Here is a 15696-nt window from a genome sequence, read left to right on the forward strand (position 1 = left end):
CTGAGACTCTGATGGGTAGAAGAAGAGGTGTTACCGTCTCCCTCCTCTCACCACTTTTAAACAAGTCCCTTTTAGTTGAGCTATCTTGAGTCATATATGAGTAAACCTCCATGAATAAGTTCCAAAGATCTAGTGTACAGCATGGTAACGATAGTTAATAAAACGGCATTGTATACTTGAAATTTACTAAAAGAGTTGATCTTAAGTGTTCTCACCACACACAAGAAAAAGGTAAAAGGTATGAGGTGATACATGTGTTCATCAGTTTGATAGTGGTAATGATTTCACAGTGTATACATATATCAAAACATCATGTTGTGTACCCTAAATATATACAATTTTTATTTGTCCAATTATACCTCAATTAAGCTGTAGAAAAATAGTAAACCTCTAAGCTTACAGATAGTATTTCTGAAAGATGGAATTTCAAATCAATTTTATGGTCTCAGTACTACTTTTCAGTATTTTCTGATTGCAACATATGACACAAAATGTCAGAAAGTCTACACTCCACTCAGGACTCTGCCATTAACTGAGTGACTTTGGGAAGTCATTTCACCATCTAAATCCTGCGGGAATTTCAAGCAGAGAATTCCAGGCTTTCTGGAGAAGATAGAGAAAAATCATGGGGGTAAGACCCACAGAACTCTGTATCTGCCCACCTTGTAGATGGCTTAAAACCTGAGGAAGAAAGACCAAATAATTCCTGCCCAGAGTAGCAGTTTAGATTTGACTCCTGGTTCAAGTGCTTAATATGTATGAGTTTGGGCAAATTGCTTAATGGGTTTGTATCTCAATTTCTTATCTGTAAAATGGAATTAATTTTGATACTTACTCCATAGGACTATTACAAGGATTAAAATGAGGTAAGTCATGTAAAGTTCTTTGCACAGTCCCTAGAACAAAAAGTAAGCATTGAAGAAAGTGTATCCCCAAAAAAGGTCCTGTTCAAGGAAACGGGATTCCTTCCTTTCCAAGAGACTGATTAATTCCCCACCTCTACACCAATGCTTCTCAAACTTCAGTGTGCAAATGAATCCCTTGGAGATGTTGCCACAATGCTGTTCCATTTAGTACACTTGGGGGAACTGGAGAGGGTCCGCTGAGAATTTGCACTTCCAACTAGTCCCAGGTGATGCCAGTGCAGCTGGTCTGCCAGGCTGGTGGTGTTAACAACTTTGCCTCGAAGAATACCTAACATATAAGGGTTTTTCATACCTATTATCAATATGCAAAAGAATTCATAGATGCAGGAGGCAGATAAGGGGGTGGGTCCCTGGAGAATCTCCGACAGGCCTGTGCACAGGGAGAACAGGGTGGAACCATGGAAGTTACTGTAGTTTGCACGGGGGAGTTCCTCTTCAGTTCCTGTGTGGTGGGTTGGTATTCAATCTGTGAGGTGGGAGCCTGTTAGCAGGAACCCCTCTCACTTTGCTGAGAGTTGTTTTCTTTTTCCCTTTTTGCCTAATAAATTCCATTCCCCTCACCTTTCAATGTGTCTACGAGCCTAACTTTTCCTGGTCATGACACAAGAACCCGGATTTAGCAGAACTACGGGGCAGAAATTCTGCAACAGAATTAACTGTAAAGCTTTAATTGTGGGGCCTTTGGTTACTTAGATGTTCTAGTTAAGCTGGGCTTAAACACTACCATGTTTTCAGTTTCAGCTCCCGGAGCAATGGTTTCTAAAATATATTATTAGTTCACTTTTTGGCTTTGGTGAGTAAGGGACATAATTTAATCTTTCTTTGATGATTTGTGAGGCACTTCAGACCCTTGCAATGCCTCAGGTCATTATTTAGAACATTCATTTTCACTTTCCTGTCCTAAAGATACAGGAGTTATAGGATAAGAAATTGAACTGAATTTGTTCGGATCCCAGGCATGGGCTGAACTCTGTTGACAGGTTTTATGTGTTTCTACTAACTCTTCGGAATGAGCATCGTTTCTTGCCTTATTGTGAAATAAAACATACTATGTGGTTAATTGAAGGGCCCAATTGCGCTCTGGATAGTGGAGTTATATGTAATGCCGTATCATCATACCACACCAGGCATGAAGGTGGGGACCCCTCCAGGGCCACAGCTGAGCACTAAAGGGCACATCCACAGGAAACATGACACACCTTGAGAAGCCCTGGAGCCATTTTACCTCATCAGTTATGCAAATACTCCTTTCTTCTCGTCCTGTTTTGACAAAGGATTAGGGCCATCCAAAGCAATTTTCAAATAAATAAACTCAACACTGCGGCTACTGAGCATTCACAAAAGCTGTGTTCTGCTTTGCTTGCACTGGTGTCACAGAGGATTTCTGTGCCATGGAGTGATCGTTGCTTCACAAGATCTGTTAGAAACCACACGAACCATGCGTCTTGTTCTGCTTTCTCCATTCAGTTCTGTCTGGTTCCTTCCCTCTCCTCCATTCCCCTCCCCACTCTCCTCTTCCCCCTTTCTCCTCCCTCCCAGGCATTCTTGCTGAGAGAAGACCTGTGATGTTTACATTCAAGGAGAAGGCCACATCCTCTCTCCACTTCTCACTCGGGCATTCCTTTTATATCCAATCTTTGTCTCATGAAATTTCTCTGTTAACACAAATTCTATTCTTACAGGGGAACTTGTCTCCTTTTGATGTATTTAAGGGCAGGCACCATTTCTCCTGGATTTCAACTCTTTCTGAATGTCTGCACGTTTCTGCACACACACATGCTTACCAAAGGCTGCAGACAAAGGCTCCTTCTGGGCCCTGAGATTTATCGTCTCCCCCGATCCTTCCTTTTTGGCCATTGATAGACATGGGTGTGGGTGTTTGCTTGTATAACTCTGTGTCATCATCAACACCAATCCAAAACAAACACAAATCTAACTCCAGAAGCGAAGAATGATGTTGATCAATTCTATCCAATAAAAAAATTAATACCAGAAAAATATTTAATTTGTTTTCTAGTAACCTGTTTTTGTTTTGAGACAGGGCTTACTCTGTCACCTAGGCTGGAGTGCAGTGGTGTGATCTCAGCTCATTGCAGACTTGTCTTCCTGGGCTCAAGCAATCCTCCCACCTCAGCTTCAAAAGTAGCTAGGACTATAGGCACGTGCCACCACGCCCAGCTAATTGTTGTATTTTTTGTAAAGACAGGGTTTCACCATGTTGCCCAGGCTAGTCTCAAACTCCTGGGCTCAAGTGATCCTCTCACCTTGGCCCCTCAGAGTGCTGGGACTACAGGAGTGAGCTGCTGCACCTGGCCTTACTTTTTTTGAAAAAAAAGAAAAAGTAAAAAGAAGCAGGTAAAATTAACTTTAATATACTTTAATCCAATATATAAAAATTTTAACATATTCAATGTAAAAAAATTGTCAACAAATTCAATGTAAAAAAAATTGCCAGTGAGACAGATATTTTACATTCTTTTTTTCATCCTAAGTCTTTGAAATCCAGTGTGTATATTACACTAGCTGTGCATCTCAACTGGGGCCAGCCACATGCCAGAGCTCAATAGCCACATATGGCTACTACTCCCACCACCCAACAGAGCAGAATGTAGGTCTTCAGTGTGATTTTCTTGGAGGAGCAGGGCAAGATTTTTCACAGCATATATAAAGGCTACATCATGAAAACTCTTTTCAGATTACTGTATCCAAAGTTTCCCACCCAAGGCAACTGCTAAGAATCTCTCACCCCACTTATCCCAAGTCACCTCACTGCTTGGCCCTACTCTCCCCTTTTCCCTCCTCCTTCTCCACTGCCATTCCTGTCCCAGCCCCTAATACCCAGAACTCTTCTCCAAGTACTTTTACTCCAAGAATTAGTCCTCCTGGAATTGTAGTGCATAAAATCGTTTTATTCACTTATTCTTAGAGGTTCACAGTTCAGCTGGCACCAGCTCGCCATTCTCCCAGATTTCTTGTGGGGGCCATGCCTGGATGAGCACAAGTGATCCCCAGGCAGGAACAGATGAGCCACTCTTCAGATGCACGGGGACTTCACCAAGGCAACCGAGTCTGCCTGCAGTGAAAACGCTCCTGTTAACCAGCCCACTCTTCAGAGCCTTCTCGGGACGGCTGCCAGCACTGCAGCACTATTGGGAGAGGTAACGGGAAGAGAAAGGATTTCTGCTCCATGGTAAACACTGTTTCCTCCCTGAGACTCCTGAGAGTCTTGGGAATTAGAGGGTAGGGGAACTCAGATGCAAAGCAATACTCCCTGGACCCCATTTTTATTATATTTAGCTGTAGGGGCTACAGAATTAATTTTTAATTAATTGAGGTCTGTTTGCACAGCATTTCTGTCAACACCAATTATAGCTACTCTTTGCTTCTCTAAGACTCAGATGTGCTGTCCCCCAAAGACCACACAGGTTGAGTTACATCTTCTGGTGATGGCAGAGGATTTGTGCATGTTTGGCACTATCCTCCCACCCCAAGATTCCTTTCGAAATTCATGGTTTTGGACCATTTGATTGGGATGAAAATAGCAAACTTTTATCATAAAATAGATCCTCTATCCAGGGAGAATGGACATATAATATCTAGATAAGTAGCCTTGACCTTCTTAAGACACTGTTGGAGCTGACTGAATGAACGCACATGATTACAATATCCACATGAAAGAAATGATTGAACTGCCCAGGATCTACCTCAAAATGACCCAGATTTTTATGGGAATCAAAATCAACCCGGAATCTCCAAGGTCATCCAGATCAAGAGAGGCCTATGGCCAATCTGTTGAACCTCTGACGGTTTCTAAACCAATTCAGTACTGGGAGAAATGGTTTGTCCAGGGAGATCATGAATTTGATCAGCATTCAGTTTAGCAACTTTAACTTCATATGAATCACTCAGAGAAAACCTGGCTGAAGACCTGGCTACTCTTGAAACACCCACTTGTATCTAAATATTAAAAAATATCTAATAAATATCAATTGTTATTTTCATTTTTCCCCAGCTGAATCGAGTCATTCTAACACTAAACAGCTTTTTAATATCTTTGACACACTCCTCCTTCTATGTCTGCCAATATTATAATGTATTATTTGGCAGATGATTTTCTCATTTCTTTTCTCAACTTGGCAACCAGAACTGCTTCTCTTGAATTGGCAGAAGTTAAAGATGTCCATTCTTGCTGACTTTTGTGCCCATTCATTGCCAAAAGTTCATAATTTTTAAGATTTTCAAAAATTTCCCTGGTGTGTGTGTGTGTGTATGTGTGTGAGTGTGTGTAGTGGTTATTATCTATAACCAGAGATTTAATACAGTATTTTCCACGTTTACTCTATTGTTTAAAAAGTACCTAACATAGGCCTCTGACTCCTTGAAATCCTCGAGAAATATTTAATTGTCAATTGGGACAAGTTATGCAAGAATTCTATTCACAATCTAATTAACTTAAAGGGTTTTTTTGTTGTTGTTGTTAAATATAAAAGCATGTCCTCCCATGTATGGTAAGTACATCATAATTTTCTCTGAGCTAGTACATTTATGATAATTCTCTCTGCTGATCTAGATGAATAATAATTTCAGAAGAGTTTAAGACAGCTGTGGTACAGTGGAAAAGGTGTCAATGACTTGGACTCTGCCACCAGCAATTTGTGTCTTGGAAGATCACTTAATATCCATGAACCATATTTAACTTATCTGTTAAAACATGAGATTAGATTAGATCCATGGTTTCCCAAGGTGCAAATCCCTAGGGGCCCCCAAATCCACGAGATTTCCAAATCCATACGTATCATGTCTCACTCATGTAGGAATATAGGAATAGCTATTTCTTTCAAATATGTGTAATTGCTGTTCTAATTCATAAAGCTTAAATTTATATAAAATGATCCTTGAATTTATAGCAGCATATTGTCATTATACACCTTTTCAATCCATGGATGGTATAAGTTAGTACAACTATGTGAGAATCCAGAAAATGTTGATGTTGAAAAGAGATTCTTATACTTGAAAAAGCTTGGGAGCCTCCATGGTATAATGATCTGTACGATCTCTTGCAGCAATAAAATTCTATGACTAAACATTTCTATTTTGACAGGGGCCTCTCCGTGCCCTAACTCAAAGGCCTCCCCGAACATGGGCAGATTTGGAGTATCCATCAACTCTCATCATGCAAACCAGAGCTCCCTCTGGTCCTGCCGCACTCTAATTAACTGCAATAGCTCCTGCAAAAGAGAAGGAAATTCCAGATGGGGGCTATTACTGTCTTAGAAGATTTTTTGGGATTCTTCTTTTCCTCATCTCTGTTTCATTTAGCTGTCAGCTCACTTCTGGCTGCATGTTTCTGGAATAGGGAATCTATAGTAATGCTGGTCGCTAAACATGAAGCAGTTAGTCCACTCTCATTTGTAACCGCAGCGTTTTAACTCAAAATGAAACATCTTTTCAAAACAGGGTCATGCAAATATTACATACAAATGACAAACCACTTCTTTTGGGAACCAACTAATTCTTTTTTCACCTTAATGTAGGCCCTAGAATAATCCTGGGTGGTGAGAATTCTTCCAAGGAGATAGGCCTATATGCTCATTTGTGTAGGAAGCCAAGGTTCATGATATAAAAATAAAAAGATATGAATATCTTATAAAGACATAAGAAAGGGACAACTTACTTATTGTGTGTTCCTTAAAGGATCGACAATATTTTATTTACCTGAATCCTTATTTGTGTACCTAAATCCTAGAATTTGTTTATAGTTGTTTTCAATAAATATTTGCAAAATGGTACATTTCCCTAATATAGAAATAAGCATTAGGACTGGAAGAGGATCTTGCCTGCCTCTCGACTAAAGGAGATAAGATGAAAAGTAATCAATCACAGGCTTTGAGTTAATATAAATAATACAAAATAATAAATAATACTATATTTATTAAAATGCTCTTTCTAAGAACTTAGAAAAAATGAGTAATGAGCCAATAGAACTATCAGAACATATCACTGTAAAGTGACAGATACCAATTTTTCCACAAACATACTGAAAATTCACTTTTTTTGGAAATTAGTTTATCAGACTACATGTGGAGTTAGCAAACTACTATGAAACTAGGACATGACTAAAAATGTCAGAGGAATGGCCCAGAGGGAATATTTGCTCCAATCTAAAATGCCAGAGAGTTGGAGGTCCTAAAAACTCTTCAGGAGAAGAATGAGCAAAAATGTTTAAAAAGAGATATAGGTGAATCAAGGTGCTCAAGAAATATACAAGTTAAGTAAAAAGAAACAAAATAGCTGACTTAGAATGTTTCAAAAGTGAGAGGGCATTGGTGATTTTGTGACCTCCAACTGAGTGGTTGGCATGGCAGCAAAGAGAAACTTCAGCGGAAGAGTTATTTACAGGAATAGTACATGTGGAAATTAACATTTTTTTCCTAGTAGCCATTATAATGTGTCTAGCACTATTCTAGGCAATTTAATTTCTCTTCTAATTCCATCTTCTCAATTCTACCAGGTAGGTATGTACAATGTGATCTCATTTTACAGATGAGGCTCAGAGAAGTTTGCCTAAGATGACCCAACCAGACAGTGATGGGGCCAGGATTTGAAGACAGGACCCTAAATCTGAAGCCTATGACCAGTATTCAACACTGCACAACTCCGTTAAGAGATCCTAATGGAAACTAAAGGAGCAAGGGATTTAGGGAGCAACAAGACGAAATTACTGAAGAAGGGAAGTACCTTTGACTATGAAAAGTTCAGGATCTGCTTCTACTAAATGAGAAGAGCTTCTCTGCCACATGTGAGAAAGGTGAAATGGTCCACCAATAAAACAAGAGGTCGAAGCATTATTTTAAAAGGAAGAGAAGGAAGGTATTAGTAGCAGAGACTACTGACATTGCTGCACACTATTTATGAGATTTTTGCCAAAATCCTGCTGCAATGTCTGATAACCACAGCCAACGGCATGATAAATGAAATCTGGCAGTCTGCCATAGGCAGGCGGTGAACTTAAGAGAAGTTGCAAAGAAGGGGTGAGAAAGAAAATTTACTAGATTTTGAGCAGGGAAAAAGTTTTTGCTCAGACAAGACAAACCATGTAAACACAAACTAGACAATAACACAAAGCAGTGTATTATGGGAAGATATACTTTTGATACAAGCTATGAGAAATATAGGAAATCAAGTATTGGTGCTAAATACCATGTATGTATTTTCTCATAAATTTTTTTAAAAGATAATCCTAGTCTGGAAAGTATTTTTAACTACATTTCAATTGCACAAACAAAAAAGAGTGAAGTTTAATTGAGTAGTACAGAAAGTGCTGGACTGAAAGTCCAGAGATTTAAGATAATATCTTCAAACAAATACTTTAACATTGCTAAACTTTAATTTCCTTACTGGTAAAGAGGGCATCATAATAATATTAAGCTCCGAGGATACGGGGGAACATTAAATGCCATGATGTTTGTGAAAAAGTCTTATAAATTGCTGGTACTATTCAATCTTCATCATCATTACCATTATTCCTGCTTAGTTCCTACTCAGCAGTGTGACTTTGCCAGCTATAAAATAGTAGTAGAGATTAAGAGATTAGACTAGATTATCCTTAAACTTTCACATTCTCTGCTTATATAAGTTATTATTTCTCTTCAAACTTAACATAAATATATGTTGCAATAGATAAACAATTAAAATGTGTAAGAAGCTGGGTGCGGTGGCTCACGCCTGTAATCCCAGCACTTTGGGAGGCCAAGGCGGGTGGATCATGAGGTCAGGAGTTTGAGACCAGCCTGGCCAGCAGGTGAAACCCCGTCTCTACTAAAAATACAAAAAATAATTAGCTGGGCCTGGTGGCGCATGCCTGTAATCCCAGCTACTGGGAAGGCTGAGGCAAGAGAATTGCTTAAACCCAGGAAGCAGAGATTGCAGTGAGCCAAGATCACGCCACTGCATTCTAGCCTGGGTGACAGAGCGAGAGTCCGTCTCAAAAAAAAAAAAAAAAAAAAAGTGTAAGAACACAGCATCCCTATGGCCAGTAAGTGGAGAGAAAGAGAAGTTAAACTAACAAAGAGAAAGACAAAGCTGCCCATGTAATCCCATACATTGTGCATGGCACACAGATCTGTCAGTCATAAGAAAACACTTTGAAATTTGAAAGCAGTGGGGTAAAATTTTGAAAAGAATCATCAGTATGCAGACTGAGCCCAATCACACTCCCATTGAAAGGACAGAGACCAATGATAGAATAACACACCAACGCCACTTCCTCATCTATTTGGTAAACTGCTGATTCTACAAAGTGTGATACAGATGTCTGTCACCTCCTCTGTGAAGCCTTCCCCAAATTGCTCTCAGAGAACTATGTGCATCATAAGCTCACCAAGTTATTGATTGTTTCACACGTCTGTCTACCCTCTAGATTGCTAGATCCTTAAGAATTAGAATAGCATCTTACTCAACTTTATAGCCTAGTAAGCATAGGGTCTGGCACATAAAAGGTGCTCAATAATGCTGGATTGTGAATTGATTAATTAAGTGAATGTTGAAAACACAAATTACATGATACTTTGGCTGGCTGGCTCTTAAGTCAACAGAAGACTTCTAACTTCAAATAGCATTTCACAGTCCCTCTAAAATTTCTCTTAAAACATCTATGAATATGAAGGGGAAAAAAAAAAACATACCACTCTGAAAGCTCAGACATTTTGGCAAACCACCATACTAATGGAACTGTGCTAGGAGTGCAGTTTGTAACCCCTTGTGTTATTCTGCCTGAACAGAAAGACAGCCCATCTGAAAAAAGGTACAAAGACCATTCATTTCTCTAAACAATCTGGCTCCCTGGAATAAGAATGCCAGATCTGTTTCAACCCAGAAGAGGGATAGTTGACCTTTACTGGCTAGCTACTGCTTTTGGAAGCTATCAGAATATTATTTTTCATACCTTCTTCAATGGATGAAGATCCAACTTATGAATTATAGGTAAAAGAAACCAAAACAAATGGAATGGAAACCGTAATCAAAGACATAATGTTTTAAATATCATGAATTGAAAAATGTCTCAAGTATGCAGATTCAAAGAGCTTACAATATTTCAGATTTTGTGTGTGTGTGTATGTGTGTAAAATACCTGCAGCTAAGTGCATTCTTGGAAGAGATTTAATATGAGTATAAAAAAACTCTTTAAGCATCCAGACAGGAATAGTACATTGCATGTAAAGAAGGGAAAGTCAGGCTGCTCTCAGAATTTTCCTTTCTATTATTATATGTCAGAAGGAAATTAAGCAAAATGTACAGAATTTTGAGGGCAAACGTTGTCGTTCAAGATTTCACACCTAGCTCTTATGATTCTTTTAGTTGCAAATGCAAGGAAAATCAGTTCAAACTGGCATTAGGGGAAATAAATGAATATATTGGCTCACAAATCTTCCAATGTAAGTTTAGGTACAGCTGGATCCAGGGCCTCAAATAATGTCATTCTCCTGCTCTCTCTTCCTCCCCACCAATCTTGCTTCATCCTGTCTCTGCCTTTCTTTCTATATTTGTCTCATTCTCTCCCACTTAAAGGACATTGACCCTTGAACAACATAAGGGTTAGAGACACTGACTCCTGTGCAGTTGAAAATCCACATATAACTTTTGACTCCCCTAAAACTTAACTACCAATAGCCTACAATAACATAAGTAATCGATTAACATACATTCTGTATGTTATATATATGATATGCTGTATTCCTACAATAATCTATAGGAAACAAAATTTTACTAAGAAATCATAAGGAAGAGAAGATACAGTTACTATTCATTAAGTGGAAGTGTATCATCATAAATATCTTCATCCTTGTCATCTTCACATTGAATAAGCTGAGGAGGAGGAAGAGGAGGAAGAGGAGGAGCTGGTCTTGCTGTCTCAGGGGTGGCAGAGGTGGAAGAAAATTCATATGTAAGTGGACTCATGCAGTTCAAACCCGTGTTGTTCAAGGGTCAACCATACTGTGTTGCCAGATGATTTTGCCAACTGTAGTTTAGCTAATGTAAGTGTTCTGAGCGTGTTTGAGGTAGGCTGGGCTAAGCTGTGATGTTCAATAGGTTTTAATGAACACATGTGTACACTCTTTCCCTATCCTAAGAAACACGGCCAAAGAAACCATTTCCAGCCCACATTGTTTTAGTTCGTGTTTCAAATGGAAGATAGATTCATGCATCCATGAGATTTTAATCTCATGAAAATCTTCTGGTTACCTGTACTCAGAACATGTCCCATCACCATGAATAAGAGGTTGGACCATTAATGGTCATGCCTGGCTCATTCAATGCTCCTACAGCCAGGGGATACACTGTGATTAACAGTCCAACAGAAACTAATGAGATGGGAGAGAGGCAGTTCCTTCACAGAAAAAAGGGTGGATGGACAATAAGAGCAAACGTCAACTATTAATACATTTCCCTCCATGTCTGCTTAACACATACTCACACACATCTCTGCATATTTAATTTCAAAAGTGCCTCGACTTAATGTTTGTCCAACTAATGTATATCCCAAATCACACTTACTCCAAATGAAACAACCCAGAAACACATACAGTCAGCAACCCATCTCCACTTCCAGGATCTCTCAGTGATGCACACAGCTCTCACACCCAGATATGGTACCTCTTGGTCCAACAACCTGCAGTTTAAATGATTAACATAATAATCCCCTACACTTTCATTACACAGTAGAGAAGGGAAAACAGGATATCTCCAATTAAAACTCCATTTAGAAAGGGTGACATGACATATATCACTGCATGTACCATGCTCTGCAGAATGGCATAGCAAGGATTTGCATCTTAACAGTGGAACCAGTCTGACTGCCCCCAGGATTTGCTCTGTGGGCAGACCACCCAAATTCGTTATTCTTTAAAGCTGAGCCTGAAATAAATGCCAGGAGGGGGTCCCTTCTAGAGGTCCTGCCCCTTAGCATCCCTCTTACTTTTGTTATTGTTGCCTTAGAAACATAACAACCCCAAGCTCCTTGGGGTTGGCATTTATCTGGCAATTCTGCACCTGTAAAACTCCAGACAGCTACTGTTGGAGCCTACTTCTATGAATGAACACACCAGAAAATCTTGTCTTGTCATGTCCTTGATTATGGACCAGATTCTTCTGCATATCTGTCCCTTAGCAACAGGTCTTAGCCTTCAGCTAAATGACTCTTAAGTAGGATGTTCAGGTAGAACTAATCTAGCTGTATGCCCAGGCTGAATCCCATTGGCTGGCTGTTTACTATGGACTGAATTACCTTTACCACCAGCAAGTTCTTCACAGGAGAGCAGGAGAGTGGGGAGGGACTTAAAGGATCAGTCTTCCAGATTTCTGAAATTCCTCCTGTGTCCCAACCACATCCCCCACTGTGTCTCCCACCTCCCAGCCTCTGCCAACACTAACTTCAGCTTGGGGCAGGGATATTGGCTTTTGCAGTTCCAAGAGCTGCAGGATTATCTGAACAATCTCAGTCTAAGATTACTGCTCATATCCAAATGGGAGAAAGGCATCTCTTAATGAAGTTACAAACTATTTCCTTCCTGCTTTCAGGGGGATCAATTTATACCGAAGCTTTTTCTTTTCTTGAAAGACATGCAAAAAGCAGACATCCTGAACTCTTGACAATTCCCCTAAAGCTCTAGCCTCAGTGGGCACATGATCTGAGTCCAAAGAAATAACAGGTGACCATTTGGCCACATGTTTCAGAACAGCATGACAAGGAATGGCAACTTTCCTGCCCAGGGTATAGGAGTGCTCACCATCCTGCGCCACACTTAACCAACTCTTCATTGTAGAGTCTGTCTGTAGCCATGGCCTACCCCTAATACCAATGCTATCCTTTTTGAGTTGTAAAGCATAGAAAAACCACTCATACAATTTTTTTTAAAAAAAAGGAAATGTATTGGCTTGTATGATTGGGAAGTCGAAAAGTAACACTTCAAGCACAGCTGGATTAAGGATCTCAAACTATTCACCAGGGCTCATTCCCACTTTCTCTTTCTCTCTCCCTCCATCTATTTATCTGTCTATCTGTCTATCTGTCTATCTATCATCTATCTGTTTACACCTCTTTTTCTCTGCCTCTCTCAGATCTACTTCTTTCTCTCTTTTGTTTGTTTTATTTTGTTTAAGTTAACCTCATTCTCTCTTGCCATAGATGGACCCTGTTCACATCACAGGAAAAATGGTCACGGACAGCCCAACCCTACATCCATACAGTTCACAATCCATCCAGGTAATTTATTCAAGGACCATGATTGGCCCTATTTAGAGTGTATGCCCACAGTTTTGATAAGTATTTGTGGACAGGTTATCACAATTAACCAGATCTGGGTATGTGTACATGCTGAAATGATATTTACACTAAAAATACAGAGGTCTGGAAAGAAAATCATCCTCAACCAAAAATCCAAGATACTGGGTAGAAAAGTACAATGTTCCATCACTCTGACAGACTTGTCTTCTCTGCTTGAGGATATTCCCAGATATTCATGGGCTCAGAAAATATACTATCCATTTATCTTTTTTGAAAAGAGTACTTGAAGAATTTCACCAAACCAAAAAAAAATGAACCAACATAACTATATTAAGAAAAGAAATGTCCAGATACTAAAAAATACTGGTGTACTTCCTTTCCTTGGTCTTGACCTTAAATTTGAAAATCAAGTTTTATTTGTGTTTTCAGGTAGATCTTGCCATCCTGGGGTGATACTTGCCCCCAATCTCTTTTTCAACATTACTTCTCCTTTGGCTCTTTCTCCAATTCTGGAAATCCAACTCTCAAGTCACATTCTTTATAACACATTTTAGATAGCATCTCTATTAGATTTGACCAGTTAACTAGCATAATTGCTACACAGCTACTAGAATGGCTAAACTTCAAAATACTAACATCACCAAATGCTGATAAGGATGTGAAGCAACAGAAACTCTCATTCATTGCTGTTGGAAATGCACAATGGTACAGCCACTTTGGAAGAGAGTTTGGCAGTTTCTTACAAAACTAAACATAGTCTTACCATACCAGTCAACAACTGTACTCCTAGATAGTTACCCACATGAGTTGAAAACTTATCTCAACACAAAAACCTGCACATGAACATCTATAGCAGCTTTATTAATAATTACCCAAACTTGGAAGCAACCAAGATGTCCTTCAATAGGTGAATGTGTAAATAAACTGTGGTACATCTGGACAATGGAATATTATTCATCAAGAAAAAGAAATTAACTATCAAGCCACAAAAAGCTGGGAGAATCATAAAAGCATATTGCCAAGTGAAAATAAAAACAGTCCGTAAAGGGTACCTATGTATGATTCTGACTATATGAATATTCTGGAAAAAGCAAAACTTAAAATCACAGTAAAAAAAAAAAACACAATAGAAACATCAGTGTTTACTAGAGGTTTGGGGTAGGGGAGGGTGTAGTAATGGGGGAGCACAAGGGATTTTTAGGGCAGTGAAACTGTTCTGTATAATACTGTAACGGTGGATACATGACATCATGCATTTGTCAGGACCAGTAGAACTGTACAAAACAAAGAGTGAGCCCTAATGTGAACTATGGACTTCAATAATAATGTATCAATATCAGCCCATCAATGGTAACAAATGTATCCCACCAATGCGAGATGTTAATGATAGGGAAAACTGAGGACATGTATGGAACTGTGTACTTCTTGCTCACTTTTGCTGGAAACTTAAAACTGCTCTAAAAGTGAAGTCCAATAATTTAAAAGAAAAACAAAACCATAGTTGGCTAAAGCATCTTTGGGTGCCAGAAATAAGAAAGTGAAAAACAAAATGTGGGTATGTCAAAAGGAGACAAGAGCCAATCTAAAAGAGCTCCCAGTGGTCAAAACTAGATGAACTTATATAACAAAATACGTAACTATAGTATTGGTTTATAGCTTATACAACAAATAAATATCCATGAGTCCATACCGATGTAAGTAAATAACAAAATAAATAAATAAACAGAGAGAAGAGACAACTCTCCCTTACAGAATAATTCCAATGAATAAATATGGAAGGAATGAAGGAAATAGAAAAACACCATTTGAACACCAGTAATAACTGCTGCAGGCAAGTTCTACTGATAAATGCTAAAATTAGTGGGTGAAAGTTTGAAGAGGAACAGAATATTTGCATAGTCCCAAAATATTGTCCGCAAATTACTTACTATTTATAAAGGAAAAGAAGTTACTATACAATGGAGAAGCATAGCAGATGCCACCTTAACTGAGTGGTCAAGGCTAACATCACCAGTAATAAAATATATTGAATCATGTACCCACTGATGCGATGTATTGAGAAGGGTGCATAACCCCTGCAGTATTTCTCTCTTAAATGCAAAATCTCAATCTTACCATGAGGAAACATCAGTTAAATCCAAATTGAGGGATATTCTACAAAATACCTGATCAGACTCTTCAAAAAGTATGAAGATCCTGGAAGACCAGGAAAGGCTGAGGAACCGTCACACATTTGGAGAAAACTAAGTGCAATGAGAGATCCTGGATAGGTATTAGGCTCTGAATGTGTCCCCCAAAATTCATATGTTGAAACTGAATGGCCAATGTGATCGTATTAAGAGGCAGGGACTTTAAGAGGTAAACTGACAGGAATGCAGCTCTCATGGATGGGATTAGGGCCCTCATATAAGGGCTTCAGGGAGTGGGTTCACCCTCTTCCACTATTCCACCATGTGAGGACACATGCTTAGTCCCCTTTTGCCCTTT

General features: G+C 39.1%; 1 protein-coding gene across 19 annotated transcripts in view; it reads right to left on the reverse strand.

Moving 5' to 3' along the window:
* Positions 1-15696, reverse strand: part of LOC129135347 (uncharacterized) — a 227666-nt gene that overhangs the window by 35890 nt on the left and 176080 nt on the right. The gene's annotated exons all lie outside the window — the stretch shown is intronic.

The sequence above is a fragment of the Pan troglodytes genome, chromosome 12, assembly GCF_028858775.2.
Source record: "Pan troglodytes isolate AG18354 chromosome 12, NHGRI_mPanTro3-v2.0_pri, whole genome shotgun sequence".
NCBI classification, from domain to species: Eukaryota; Metazoa; Chordata; class Mammalia; order Primates; family Hominidae; genus Pan; species Pan troglodytes.